This window comes from Rhipicephalus microplus, chromosome 1, assembly GCF_043290135.1.
Source record: "Rhipicephalus microplus isolate Deutch F79 chromosome 1, USDA_Rmic, whole genome shotgun sequence".
Classification (NCBI taxonomy): Eukaryota; Metazoa; Arthropoda; class Arachnida; order Ixodida; family Ixodidae; genus Rhipicephalus; species Rhipicephalus microplus.
In genome coordinates, this window is record NC_134700.1 from 15569620 (window position 1) to 15583102 (window position 13483).

Genomic DNA, 13483 nt, shown 5'->3' on the forward strand with positions numbered 1-13483 from the left:
TAGTTTCCGCGTGAACTGACGATTCGGCGGTGTAGAGAGCGGTGTGGTAGCGGAACGAGAGGCGGTTGTGGCAGGTGTTGCGGGCGAACAGACGAGGTGGCAGTTTCGGGTGCTGCGGCGAGCACGCAGCAGGCGAGGGAGAGAGTGACATCAATGCGCACTACGAGGGGAGCGTGACCTACTCGGCACCGCTCCAACACCTGCGGTGAGGAGAACGCGAAGCGGCATGTTCGTATGGTTGCACATACATACGGCGTTACACACGAGTCAAAGAGCTAGTTCGCATCTAATAATGGGGCTCTAGTGCAATGTGAACATGCTGCCGCAACAACTTTGTCAATAAATGCTGCAATAAGGAGGTCTTGGGGCTTAGAATGACTAGCATTGGCTGGTTTCAGTTTCTCACTTGTCCTTCCCACCTTTTTTTCCCAGCTTCGTCACATCAACTCCATCCGGACTATCTCGATCCAAAACAACTGTCCTCTGCCGCTTGTGGCTTGAAGTGCCCCGCCGTGGTGGTCTAGTGGCTAAGGTACTCTGCTGCTGACCTACAGGTCGCGGGATCGAATCCCGGCTGTGGCGGCTGCATTTCCGATGGAGGTAGAAATCTTGTAGGCCCGTGTGCTCAGATTTAGGTGCACGTTAAAGAACCCCAGGTGGTCAAAATTTCTGGAGCCCTCCACTACGGTGTCTCTCATAATCAAATGGTGGTTTTGGGTTGTTAAACATCACATATCAATCAATCATCAATCAATCAACCAATTGTGGCTTGGAGTGTCATTCATGAACAGTTTTGCTTACCGGATAGGGATAACTGTGCATGTGATCACTGTCTTTTGTGACTGTCCTCATTATAGCTGCGAAAGACAACAGCTTCCGGCTACGTTAGGGTGTCTCGACGACCAGCCACTTCCGAAACAGTCAATTTTGGAGTGCCAGAACGTTCAGCCTTCTAGCTCGAAAGCATCGAAGGCGCTGCTGAAGTTTCTGCTGTCAACCGGAGTCGTTAAACGACTGTGACAATCCTGTGCTTGAGTGTGAGCGCGTTTTTTATTTTCTTTAACCACCCCCTTCTCTCCTTTTTTCCACCTTACCTTATCGTGCCTTTTTATATTTCCCCAGTGCAAGGTAGCAAACCAGAAATTTTCTTCTGGTTAACCTCCCTGCTTTTCACTCAACCTTATTCTCTCTTTTTCTCCCAGCGTGGAGGGATAGACGAAGCCCTTTTTCACGACTCAACCCACTTTGCCAACGTAACACAATGACGTCAGCAATACGTCATCGGCACACAGCCAATGACCGAGCAGCGCTTGTCCCATGTGAGCACATGTCATAGCAGTGCACGGAGCAAGCGCGGTTTGCAGAGCACCCTTCCCCTAGCGAGAAAGTAGTCATACACCTCTTCATCTCTGAAGTTTTCATTTTGACAGTACCACTTCTCCAAGCAGTATTTCCCAACAAAAATAGACAACCGCTTGTCCACGGGTTTCAAGTTGTTGATGAATTCGCCCTCATGCTGCTCATTGCTAGCTTCCTGGTTAGCTCAATTGGTAAAGCGTCAGCCTCGAAAAGGCTTTGGTCCCCGAACAAGGGCAAAATTTACAGCAACTAAGAGGATTTTCTTTCTAATAAATTCGTATGGATTTCCTTGAGGCTTCGTGCAATGGGTGGTTGCCTATGTACTTTAGTCTGTGCTTCTTCACATATTGCATCTTTTTCTTCCTGCATCCCACTGTCTCAAACGCCTGCTGCAGCTGGTCCCTCTGTTTCTGTTCACTCAATGCCTCTTCAGACCAACTTTCCCTCACTGCGCCTTATCTCCCACCACCCTCTCTGCATCTATATATGTAAAACCTGCTTTGGGCGTTTTCGTAGCTTTGTTTCCTATTCGTCTTGCACTTCTACCATTAACAAATTGAGCAACCTTTCTTGCGTCCTGATAACTGCTTCGATGTTTCAGTACTTTTGGAGTTGTCTGTGTCCCCTTCATTTTTTCATGTTTACCACAATGCATCTCAGACACTTCATTCACCCTCCTATCCTCTGGTGTCATATCTTGTGACCGTTGAATGCTTCTTTATTTATACGTCATCCCCATCAGTAAAGAGCTGTATTTCAGTATCGCTATTGTCTGGAGGTGTCATATTTTTTTCTTTTGTGCCCTCTTCATAACACTTGCGCACAAGTTTACTTACGAAGCAGTGCAGGGAGATAAGCACGAAAGGAACGAAAGGGAGCCCACTATTCCTTTCTTGCTTGTCCCCGTGCGCTGCTTCATCAGTAAACATGAACTATCACCAACCCGCCCAACTTTCAATGTTACTGAACTTGCGTAGAGCTCCTTAACCATTTCCTTGCTACAATTATCTCATGTGTCTGAGCTCTTTCGTTCTTGGTCACCAGTTAGGAGCCTCGTCTCATTTACGCAACACGCATGCTCTTTGCTCCATGGCTCAACTGAATTCAAACTTTGGAAATCAAGTACGACCTTCTCTCTGTAAAACCTTTGTAGGCCTTATCTCATCTATTCTAATACGTCCTTTGGCTGGTGCGAATAGCAGTTTGCGCTCGAGTTGCTGTTGTTCTTGAGCATATAATTAGAGTGCTATCGCACGTCTTCTCTCTAGTTTGGCGCACTTTACCTCCAGTTCATCAAATCTTCCATGCTCCTCCTCCCAGTCTTTTCGAACACGGTCCTTCTCATCTTGCATTAAATTTTAGATCTTGCTCTTATTGACGAGTGTTGAAGATTGGGCGAGTTGGTTCGTCGTACTTGAACTGGTATAGCGCATTACGGGGAAGAAGAAATGGCCGAGCAGACCGACACAAGAGGACAGAGCGCTAACTTCCAACTGAGCTTTATTGTCAAATTGCATCAAATAAGTAGACCGGCGCAAGCATACAAAACCACCCTAACGCAACGACAAGATAACACACAACATCACACCGTCACATATCACACATTCATAGGCGGTTACCCTGTTTAAGGAAGGCCACTTCATGTTCAGATAAACCCAAAGAAGGGGCGCTAATACACGTGCTGCCAGCTCTTGCTATACAATGCGCTTCTATAATTTCTCGAGTTAATTGTGACGGGTGCTTTTTTATCACTTCACACTGGTCAAACATGGGGGTACATTCACAATCGCGGCAGTGAATTCCAATGTGGCCCTGGATTGCTTTGTGAGCATTATAATGGTGCTCTTTTAGCCTTTCATTAAGGCATCGCCCCGTTTGGCCGAAATACCACATACCACATGAGAATGGAATCGCGTAAACAACCCCCACTACACACGGCACAAACCGAGTTTTGTGCTTAGTTGCGCAACCAGGCTTTGTCCAGACCAAAACCAGACCAAAACTTTGTCACCAAAATATGTCGTTACGTAGACGACTTTTTAATTTTCATTGACTGCAGCGACGCTGCTTGCCAGCACCTAACCTACGGTATTGTAATGACTTTTAAGGAATGTTTTAAACCGCTTTTATTGACTCATGAGTTGCCAGTTGACAATAGCTTACGCTTTTTCGATTTGAATTTAATTCTTTCACCTGACCATGTGTGCTGGCTATTTGAACCTAGAAATGGAAAACCCCTTTTACCCTATGACTCTTCCCATTCCAAGTTAGTTAAGCGCAGCATCACAAATCTTTCTCTCATCAATACTCTTAGGAAATCGTGTCATCATGTCATGCATCGCAGCTTTGCTGCTCAAGCTGAAAGGCTTTTGAGTGCTGGGTACCCAGCTATCCTACTGGCATCTATAGCTGAAAAGCTATTAAAACAGATAAAGAAAGGATGCAACTCCGAGGCCCAGCCGGAATCTAACGACCGAAAAAGACCCGTAGTTTTACCCTACGTGCATGACATTTCCCACCGGCTAAAAAAGATAGGGGAGAAATGCAGCGTCAAAGTGGTGTTTTCAGCGCCGGATAAGTTACAGCGGCTTTGCAAAGCTGTCAACCCTCTCAAATCACACACCACTGGTTGCGCAACTAAGCACAAAACTCGGTTTGTGCCGTGTGTAGTGGGGGTTGTTTACGCGATTCCATTCTCATGTGGTATGTGGTATTTCGGCCAAACGGGGTGATGCCTTAATGAAAGGCTAAAAGAGCACCATTATAATGCTCACAAAGCAATCCAGGGCCACATTGGAATTCACTGCCGCGATTGTGAATGTACCCCCATGTTTAACCAGTGTGAAGTGATAAAAAAGCACCCGTCACAATTAACTCGAGAAATTATAGAAGCGCATTGTATAGCAAGAGCTGGCAGCACGTGTATTAGCGCCCCTTCTTTGGGTTTATCTGAACATGAAGTGGCCTTCCTTAATCAGGGTAACCGCCTATGAATGTGTGATATGTGACGGTGTGATGTTGTGTGTTATCTTGTCGTTGCGTTAGGGTGGTTTTGTATGCTTGCGCCGGTCTACTTATTTGATGCAATTTGACAATAAAGCTCAGTTGGAAGTTAGCGCTCTGTCCTCTTGTGTCGGTCTGCTCGGCCATTTCTTCTTCCCCGTAATGCGCTATACCAGTTCAAGTGCTCTTATTGAGCTTTTACTCTCAAATTACTTAATATTTTCTCCCAATCCATCTTCACAATCCCCGACAATAAGTGACTTGGCCTAAAGCTAGTAAAATCTTAGCAAAGGCTCATCAATAATGTCACGATTATCTCGGGAGCACTTGTTGAGGATGGAGTTGAGAGAGACACGGGAGTTGGACGTAGCACAGCAAACACATTTTTGTCCCTCAAAATGGCAAAATATCACTAAATTCAAAATTTGCGTAAAACAAATAGGCACACAATAATCAGCTATATCACATCTGCCAAGTCTCCCGGATAGTCTGGGAGACTCCAGGATTTTGGCCATTTCTATCTTTTGTATGGTTGTCATGAAAATCTCCCGGAAAAATTCCTGTGTGTGATCTGGCCACATGGACTAAAATGCAGGTCAGTCTGCTCCAGGCTTTTTGGGAACCCACCGCATTTTATTATAAAGGAATTTAGAAGGCGTTCGTCCAAACGTACGGTAGCCTCAGTGAGGCAAAACCGCGGCAGATACGAATTCGTGAAATTCCCCAGCCAAATTTCACTGTGTTCATTCGGCCAAAAATCGAATGTTCCCAACACTTTTCCTAATCGCGACATAAGAACCTTAATACCGAAACGGTCGAACGAAGGTTGATTGAGAGAAGCTTAAGAAGTACGGGTGTGACCAGCACACGCACTGTCTTCTGCAGTGCATGTGGTTGTTGTCACAATCTCTGTGGACGATATTGCCGTAGTTCTTGACACGATCATTTATGGTGACGACATTACTGACAGAACACCGTAAGTGTGTGTGCGTCCAGCACTCGACCAGTCAAAGCAATGCTGTTTTCCACAAATTTGTGGACGCTACTGCGGCAGATGCATTCATAGATAGCATAAAATGACTTAGTTTTCAAGGCATGTGTGCAGCCAGCGCAAGTAGATTGAAAAATGACTTAGTTTTCAAGGCATGTGTGCAGCCAGCGCAAGCAGATTGAAAACAGAAGAACAGTTTGCCACAAGCGACGTGCACAAAATTGCGGTGACAGGATAGCGATCTACGAGCTCAAGGGCACATGGCTAACACAGCGGTAGATTAACGGCAATAAAGACGTAAAAAAAGGCTAGAGGTGTTTTAGCATTTCTGTCCAAAGAATCTAGCAGTGAGCAGAGCCAAAGCTTTGGCTCGCGTTTTCGCGGCAGTCAGCTGCACCGGTCCCATCCGTTCACATGTGTCTCAGGAAGACATACGTGAGTGGTTTCGACGGAAATAGCTTTCGCTAGTGGTCTTGATGACGTGAAATTTCGGGAGTATTTGCACTCCCCTTTGCGAGACTCACAGTAGTGGGAAACCTACCTCGTGTTTGGCTACTCCAAGCTATCAAAAGACTGCAACGCCAATGTTGGCGCTTGCGATTGGGACATTACCCCTCCTCATTTTTTTGCGCATTGTTTTTTTGTTTTGTTTTAGCACAAGAAAAAGTAGTGAAAAATAATTAAGTGCATCGACCCCCCCCCCCCCCCTTCATTGCAGAAATCTCCCGGATTCAGAATCATTAAACTTAGCAGGTATGGCTATATGTCAAAACAAAACCAGAACAAAGCATAATCTAACTCAAGTTCGTTTCTAGCCCTAAGGTGACTAGCTAAGATGGCCTCTCTGTGGCAACTCTCATGCGGTCACGCAATAGTCGAACGTCTTACTATTTGTTATGCCACCTTCGAACAATGACAGTGTTTCATCGTCAAAGTCCTTGACGCTCTGGTCAGCGGCAGCAGCCCACGTCCACCCGACGATCCACTGTCTTCTCCACTTGTAACCCAGTCGTCGTGGGTCTCAGCAGGTTAGGCCTACCCGTCGACATGCACTCCAGGTGTCAAACAGGTCGCAGCCGTCCAGTGTAGAAGTTAAAGAGCGGCAGATGCCCAGGAACTATTGCTTCAAGATGCTGACAGTCCGCAGAGTGTTTCTTGTTGCCTACCGAGATCTGTGGCTGCTTTCCGGTACTCTCACACCGATACACTCAGATCCAGGTTACCCAAGCCTTCACCAGGAGAACGGCACTGGTCTTCTTCAACCTTCTTGATACGCCATCTTTTGGCGGTTTTCCATCATAGCTTGGGTTGGGTGCCACAAGCTTTTCTCTGACCTAGCCCCTACGTGAACGTGGCACATATGCGCATCATCACCGCATTCCACAGTTTGGCACGAGCCTCATGCCCTTTTACTTATGACATATGTGCTTTTGAGGTTGAAGATTTTTTGGGGCGGGTATGTCAGTTTCAGTTTATTGAGAGTAATTGGGTGGGGAGTTACATATAGGAAGAGGTATACAGAAAGAGGTGCCTTAGTGTAAACACTGCAATAGGACCTCTCATGAGGGTGATTGAGAGATTGGAGGTAAAGAAGGATTCAGCTTGAGAGGTCTTGCATTTTTAAAGACGATAGTCTTTCTTGAAGACCTTCGACGCAAAAATTCTAGTCTCTCTGTCTCTCTATCTGTCTGTACTTTTGTCTGTTTGTCCACTCTTAGCGGCTCCGGGTACTTGAAACGGTCGACCCCATCAGTAGTGCCCATTAATGTTGTTCCAAGATTTAGCATTCATACTTGTGCGATTGTCAATTACAAAGTAATTATTGCGCATGTCTGGGACACCATAACAACATGTATATATTCTGCATGTGCGTCTTTTACAAAAAAAGGCATACATAAGTCATTCTAAGGACCGTAGCGCTGATCACGCTGCGCTGACCATGCAAAGCTTGCACGAAAAGGCAAATGTTTCTAACGCTTTGCTAAGGCGAAATGGTGATGGCATTTACCCGCCGCCTTGCGTTCTACACCTTATTATCTTTGAGATGGGCGCGCACACCCGTCTCGGAGCCACGCGCGCTTTCGAAGATAACTGCCTGATGGTGCTTATGTCTCACGTGTGACATGACTTGATGTGCTCGTTTGCCTCCGCTGCACGCTCGAGGCACTCTAGTGCAGCGCCTCGAGAGAACCATTCAGCGATTTTCTTGCATAGAACATCAAATAAATGTTTTGTTCATTCTCTCCACACGCAAGACTATCGTCTTTCGACGACAATTGCAGATTAACATGCAGATAAGGGGCCATTTTTTTAGGGGCGAAGCTCCTTAAAGCGGCACCCGTTCGTCCCTCGTCGTAGTCGTAGTGCGTAACCAGTCTTGCGCTTTGATCTGTAATGTGGTGCCGGTGGGAGATTTCTTCTCTGCGTTGTTGAACAATAAAAAATTCGCAGCGTGTGCATTAACTAAAACCGAATTCTCCTGTTTCTCATTCCCCATTACCAGACATTGGCATGTACATTGAGCATTATCTGACAAGAAAAGGTTGCTTTGTTATACTCGCTGGGCGTAACCTCCTTGGTTTTAAAAAGGTTTAGCGAGCGTCGGGCTGCAGTGCCATGAATACAGTGAACTAGTATATACTATGAACTCGAGGTGGTTAAAGTTGAGAAGTAGACACAAAGCGCAAGCCGTAAGAAAGTGTGCGTGTGCCACCTCTCGTTTAGTCCTTAGAATGTCCGCTGGATGGCGGTGCTTCTATATGCAGTGATGGAAGTGCTGCGCCAATTGCGCCAAACTGCGCAAAGACAGAAATGCTGCTACATGCTGCACCAAATGGCTGTTTTTCGCGTATATTGTGCCATGCCTGCGCCGAGGCCAACGTTTTGTGTCGCTCGCCTCCACGGCCAACGGTTCCGAAACAGAAACAGTGCCGAAATAGCAGCCAAGCCTATCTTCAGCCACTGCTAGCTGTGTGCGAAGCGTTGGCTTGTGGCCAGAGAACGTCGCACCAGTTACACATGCTGGGTGCATTGGCTGTTCCGGCAGGCAACGAAATGGCTTTCACGAGGAAAGGTAAGCCTGCGACATATGTCGTTGACGCCTGTTTTGTGTTGGCTGATGTGAATATAATGCTTGAAAAGTTAAAGTTGAAGTGTTTGAGCCTCCCATTGTAATTATTTGCAAAAACCTTGATGTTATTGTGCTGTTAAACCTACTGTTTATTGTCGCGTTTTTGACGCACATTTCGTGCTATTTTTGGGCGCCTTGCTTCGGATGTCTCCTCCGGTGACATCAGTAGCCCCTAAAAGCACCGGAGTTATCGAGGGGCTCGTCTTTTCTTTGTTCCACACAAGTATTTAAGTCGTGTTTTTATATCGCACATTATTAGCTCCGAACTGACGTGAACAACAATATAAAAGGCATGAGTGCCAATAGGTGCATTTATTAGCAAGTTATTCATGGAGACTTGTATTGCGGGATCACAGCTCATTATTTTACATTGTTTGTTTGCGATTTGTAACTGTCTCCACGCAGCATGGTTCAGCGCACCAGCTGCAGTAGTTCGTATGAAGTGACCGTACGGCATCAGCAGCCACGTGTTACGTATTGATGTGCGCATGAAGTTATTATCGTGTAATCTTAATCTGGGCCATATCGCGCTTATCTGTACTGACTGAACTCATAATATATCGAAATTTGGATTTTTTAAAATTGGTCGGTAGCATATGAAACGCGATTGTGAAAATTAACAGCGCGCCTGTCGCCGTGGATTTTTATATAATCATAGCATTGTATAATGATATTACCGCGCCTTGCGATACCTATTTCAATTATTCTTTGTGCTATAGTGTGGCTCAATTTACCGTGCATTTGCAAAAATAGATATCCAAGTTTGTGTTTAAGTTGTATTATCAGAAGCTTGTGTAATCAGGGCAACATTTTCTTTCAGGTCGTCAAAGCAAGTTTAAAAACCAAGTGCTCAATGAGATTGATTCCAACAGTGACGTCATCTCTGTTTGGTGCAGACAAGGAATAAAACAAGAAGAAGCGTTCTGCACCATCTGCAACACTATCATAAACTGTGCACAGCATGGTGTAGCGGCTGTCAAGCGTCATGCTGCCAATAAGAGTCCTGTTGAGTTGTGCACTCAACATAGAGATGCTTCTGCTGTTCTAAAGAAGCCTGCTACTAAGCAAGTTCAGCTGGAATCATGCTTTGCAACTGGGCCAGGACTTTCGGAGGCAGACCGTGCTGCTCGAGCAGATACTTATTTTGCCCTTGTAGTGGCGTTGTCTGGGATCCCTTATACATACGGGGATGCAGCAATCAAGATGCCGTTGATGTTTTCAGACTCTAAAATAGCCTAGGAGTTCCAATGTGGTAGGAAGAAGCTATCATACATAATTTCAGATGGCCTAGGTCCATATTTTACAAAGGCAGTCACAGATGAACTGAACAGGCCACACACATATTACACAATTCAGATCGACAAAACACCGCTCTCATGGCAACGCTGCCAACAGCTGGACGTGATGGCAAGATATTTCTCTGATACACAGAAGCGTGTTGTTGTTAAGCATTTGCGCTCTTATCACTTGGGCTCTGCAACAACAGAAATCTTGCTGGCATATGTCAAAGAAGCCCTGCAAGATTTGCCTGCAAGGAACATGCTCTGCTTTTACAGTGGCGGGCTCAATGTCATGCGAAGTTGGAAAAAACGTTTGAAAGAAGATGTGAATCCAGCTGTGCTGGACATTGGTGAATGTAGTTTGCACAAGGTGCATAATGCGTTTGCAAAAGGTCTCGAAGCATTTGGTGATACTGTAGAAACAACGTTGCTTGACATATATCACTTTTTCAAAAATTCAGCCGTACAAAGTGCTACGCTGAAGGCAACACAAAGATTCCTAGGCTTGCCTGAAAATGTCCTTTTGCAGCAGGTGAGCTCGCGATGGCCGACGCTGAGTTCAGTTTTGGATCGATTTATCCAGCAACATGAAGCTGTCAAGGAAACAGTTCTGGGTGCCCAACGAAAAAGTCGAGCGGGTGGCAATATTGATAGGCGTCTGAAAGAAAATCTAGTGAAAAAAGATCTACTTCCCAAGGCAATCTTTCTTCGAAATGTCGCAAATGTGTTTGTTGAGTTCTTGACGTTATTTCAACGACAGGAGCCACTCCTCCATATATTGTATGCAGAAATGGTGAAGCTTGTGAAAAGAATTCTGGGACATTTCCTACTGATCGGTGCATACAGGGGCTTCACAGGTGTGGAACTTCAATTCCTTAATGTAGAGTGCTCTGCGAATTGGAAACAGGTAATTGAAATTGGTGCAGACACTGAAAATTCTATTAATTCTTTAACGCCTGAAGAGAAGAAGATATTTAGAATAGGTGCACGTAGCTTTTACATTCAGGTTGCAAAGTATCTGCTTTCAAGGCTGCCCTTTGGCAATGAGTTGCTTAAAGATCTCAAGAGCATTCATCCAAGTGCTGTCAAGGAGGAGAGCGCCATTGTGGCGCTCAGGAATTTGGCACAAGTGCCAGAAGTGGTACCACCGCAGGAAGTGTCTGCTCTGATGGACGAACTAACGCTCCTCTCCACAGAAGAGTTTTTCTCTAATCCACATGAGCATCTCGACGATGCGTGGCAACACATATTTAGCCTCTTGTCAAAAGACGGTGGTCCCAAGTATCCCCGAACAGTGAAATTTGTTAAATCTATGCTGTGGCTTGCACATGGCAATGTTGACATCGAAAGGGGGTTTAGCGAAAATCGCCGTGTTCTCCATGAGCGAAGTAACTTTTCAATTGCGAGTTTAAATGGATTGCGTGCTACTAAATCATTTTGTAGCCGGTATGGCCAAGATGCCTCAGCCGTTCCTCTAAAGCCTGATATGGTCAAAGCGGTAAAGGACTCGTTTAAAAAGTACCAGGAACTTGTGTCTGCAGAATGTGAACCCTCAGCCAAGAAAGCCAAGCTTCACCAAGACTCCGTAGGAAGCAAAGTGGATGAGCAGCAGCCTATAGAACTAGTCTCGGTTATGAGGTTTGCATGTGAATTTCACTGTGATGTTTACTTCTTTTTTAGAGCTGAAGTACTCTGTTTAAATACTCATGTGAGAGCTTTTCTGTGATAGTATTGCATTGTAGTAACTGTAAAATGATACCTTATAGTGCATAAATGGCAGGCATTCTGCAAATGTTGTGTGTTGAGTAAATGTGTTCATATTTTAGTTGGTAAACTTGTTAAGAGCAATAGATGATCAATAATAACTGCAATTATTTTTAAGATAAAATTTATTTGTCGTGTTCCATGTACATATCGGTACCTACCTGCTGCGGTGAGACTGCTCCAAACAGTAGTTAGCTTGCTACAAACAGGACATTTTTGTACTCCAAGCACACTAATTCTTGCTCCAAACTTCCATTTTTCCTGCTCTGAAATGCCAAAAGCCACTTCCACCACTGTATATGCGGAATATACGATGAAAAGGTGCGAGATGGTGGTACTTGGAGTGCTGACTAGATAGACGAAGGGACACACAGATAGATGCATGGACGAACGCACGGATGGCTGCACGGACGGACGCGTGGGCGTATGCATGGACGAACGCAGGGATGGACACACGGACCGGCGGATGGACGCATGGGCGGTCACTCAGACAGACGCATGGACGAACGGAAGCAAGAACGAATGGACGGACGGATGCTTCGCCCCACTCTCCATCATTCACCCCGTGGATATGCTGCCATTTTTTTCACGAGTTTTCATTGCTTTCGTTCAGGCATTGTTGCCAACTTGCATAAAACACTATACTTGATGGTTCACATGTTCAACCGTTCCTTATCTTACACTACACAGATATACTCACAAGAACAACCGCGCACAGTACTTAACACTTCAATATTCCAAAAATCTGTACAATATCCGATTCCTGTCGCAAAATTTTTTTTCTACCAAAGCACTTACCAAATGCACACAACTAGCTTGAGTCGGTGCTACTGCACCTACTTGCTACCCATCATCTCAAATGCTCGTTACAGCTGACCTAACTGTTCTTGTTTACGCAACACCTCTCCAAGCCAACTTTCCCAGGTCACCTCTTATCTTTCATCACCCTCTCTGCTTCCAAATCTCTGAAATCTACTTTATACGTTTTTGCAACATTCTTTCATTTTCTTCTCACGCGTCTACCACTCACAACTTCCCCCAGCATTCCTCATGTCCTGATAATTACCTCGACTTTCCAATACCCTTCGGCTGTCTGCGTTCTCTTTACTTTCTCGTGTTTCACCGCATGCGTCTTGGATACCCTTTTAATCGCACTCTTCTCTGGCATTCTCTGCCGCAATGTCCACTCGCTTCTTTCTTCAATATCAGGGATCGTCAATAAAGCACTATGCCCTACCTGTTTGTTGTCTGTAGGCGTCGTTTTCTCTTTCTATGTGCCCTCTTCAACAACAGTGGCATGTACTTCCTTAGCTTACACCACTATCTGCGGCGTTTGAGCTCCTTTCCTTCTGCTTCCTGCTTAGAAGGCTCGTCTCATAGAAGGCTCGTCCCTACCCTTTTGCTCTCTGGCAATGGAACTCTCATGATCGGCCACACTCAATTGTCCCAATTAAACTTCTATGGGACTTTTCTTGTCCTCTCTAAGGCCTTTTTGACTAGTGCCAGTCGCAGTTTGTAATCGAGCTCCTGTTTTTCTCGAGCATAAGCTTGGTTATTAATGCATGCTTTGTCTTTATTTAAGTGCGTCTTGCCTCTTGTTCGGCGCGTCTTGCTTCTAGTTCGGCATGCTCTAACTCGCACCTGGCTTTACATTTCCCATTTCTTTCTCCCATGCTTTTTGAACGTGGTACTTTTGGTCTTCAATAAACAATAGACATTGTTCTTTGTTGAGCTTTCGCTCGCGAATGACTAGCAGTATCTTGTCCCAATCTATCTCTTCAACCCCGGACGATAATGCGACTGGGCTGCACAAGGAAAAAAAATCCTGGCACAGCAAGCTCGTCAATTAATTGTCGTGAATTATATCGCAGGAGCGCTTGCGAAAGATGAAATTGAGAGAGAGACGCAGGGGACGCGAGTGTTGCTAGACAGCCATGCTTTGGCACCCAAAACGGA

At 45.4% G+C, this 13483-nt stretch overlaps 1 protein-coding gene across 4 annotated transcripts in view; it reads left to right on the plus strand.

Annotated features, from left to right (window-relative positions):
• LOC119178056 (uncharacterized) overlaps positions 1-13483 on the plus strand; it is a 697593-nt gene that overhangs the window by 534573 nt on the left and 149537 nt on the right. The gene's annotated exons all lie outside the window — the stretch shown is intronic.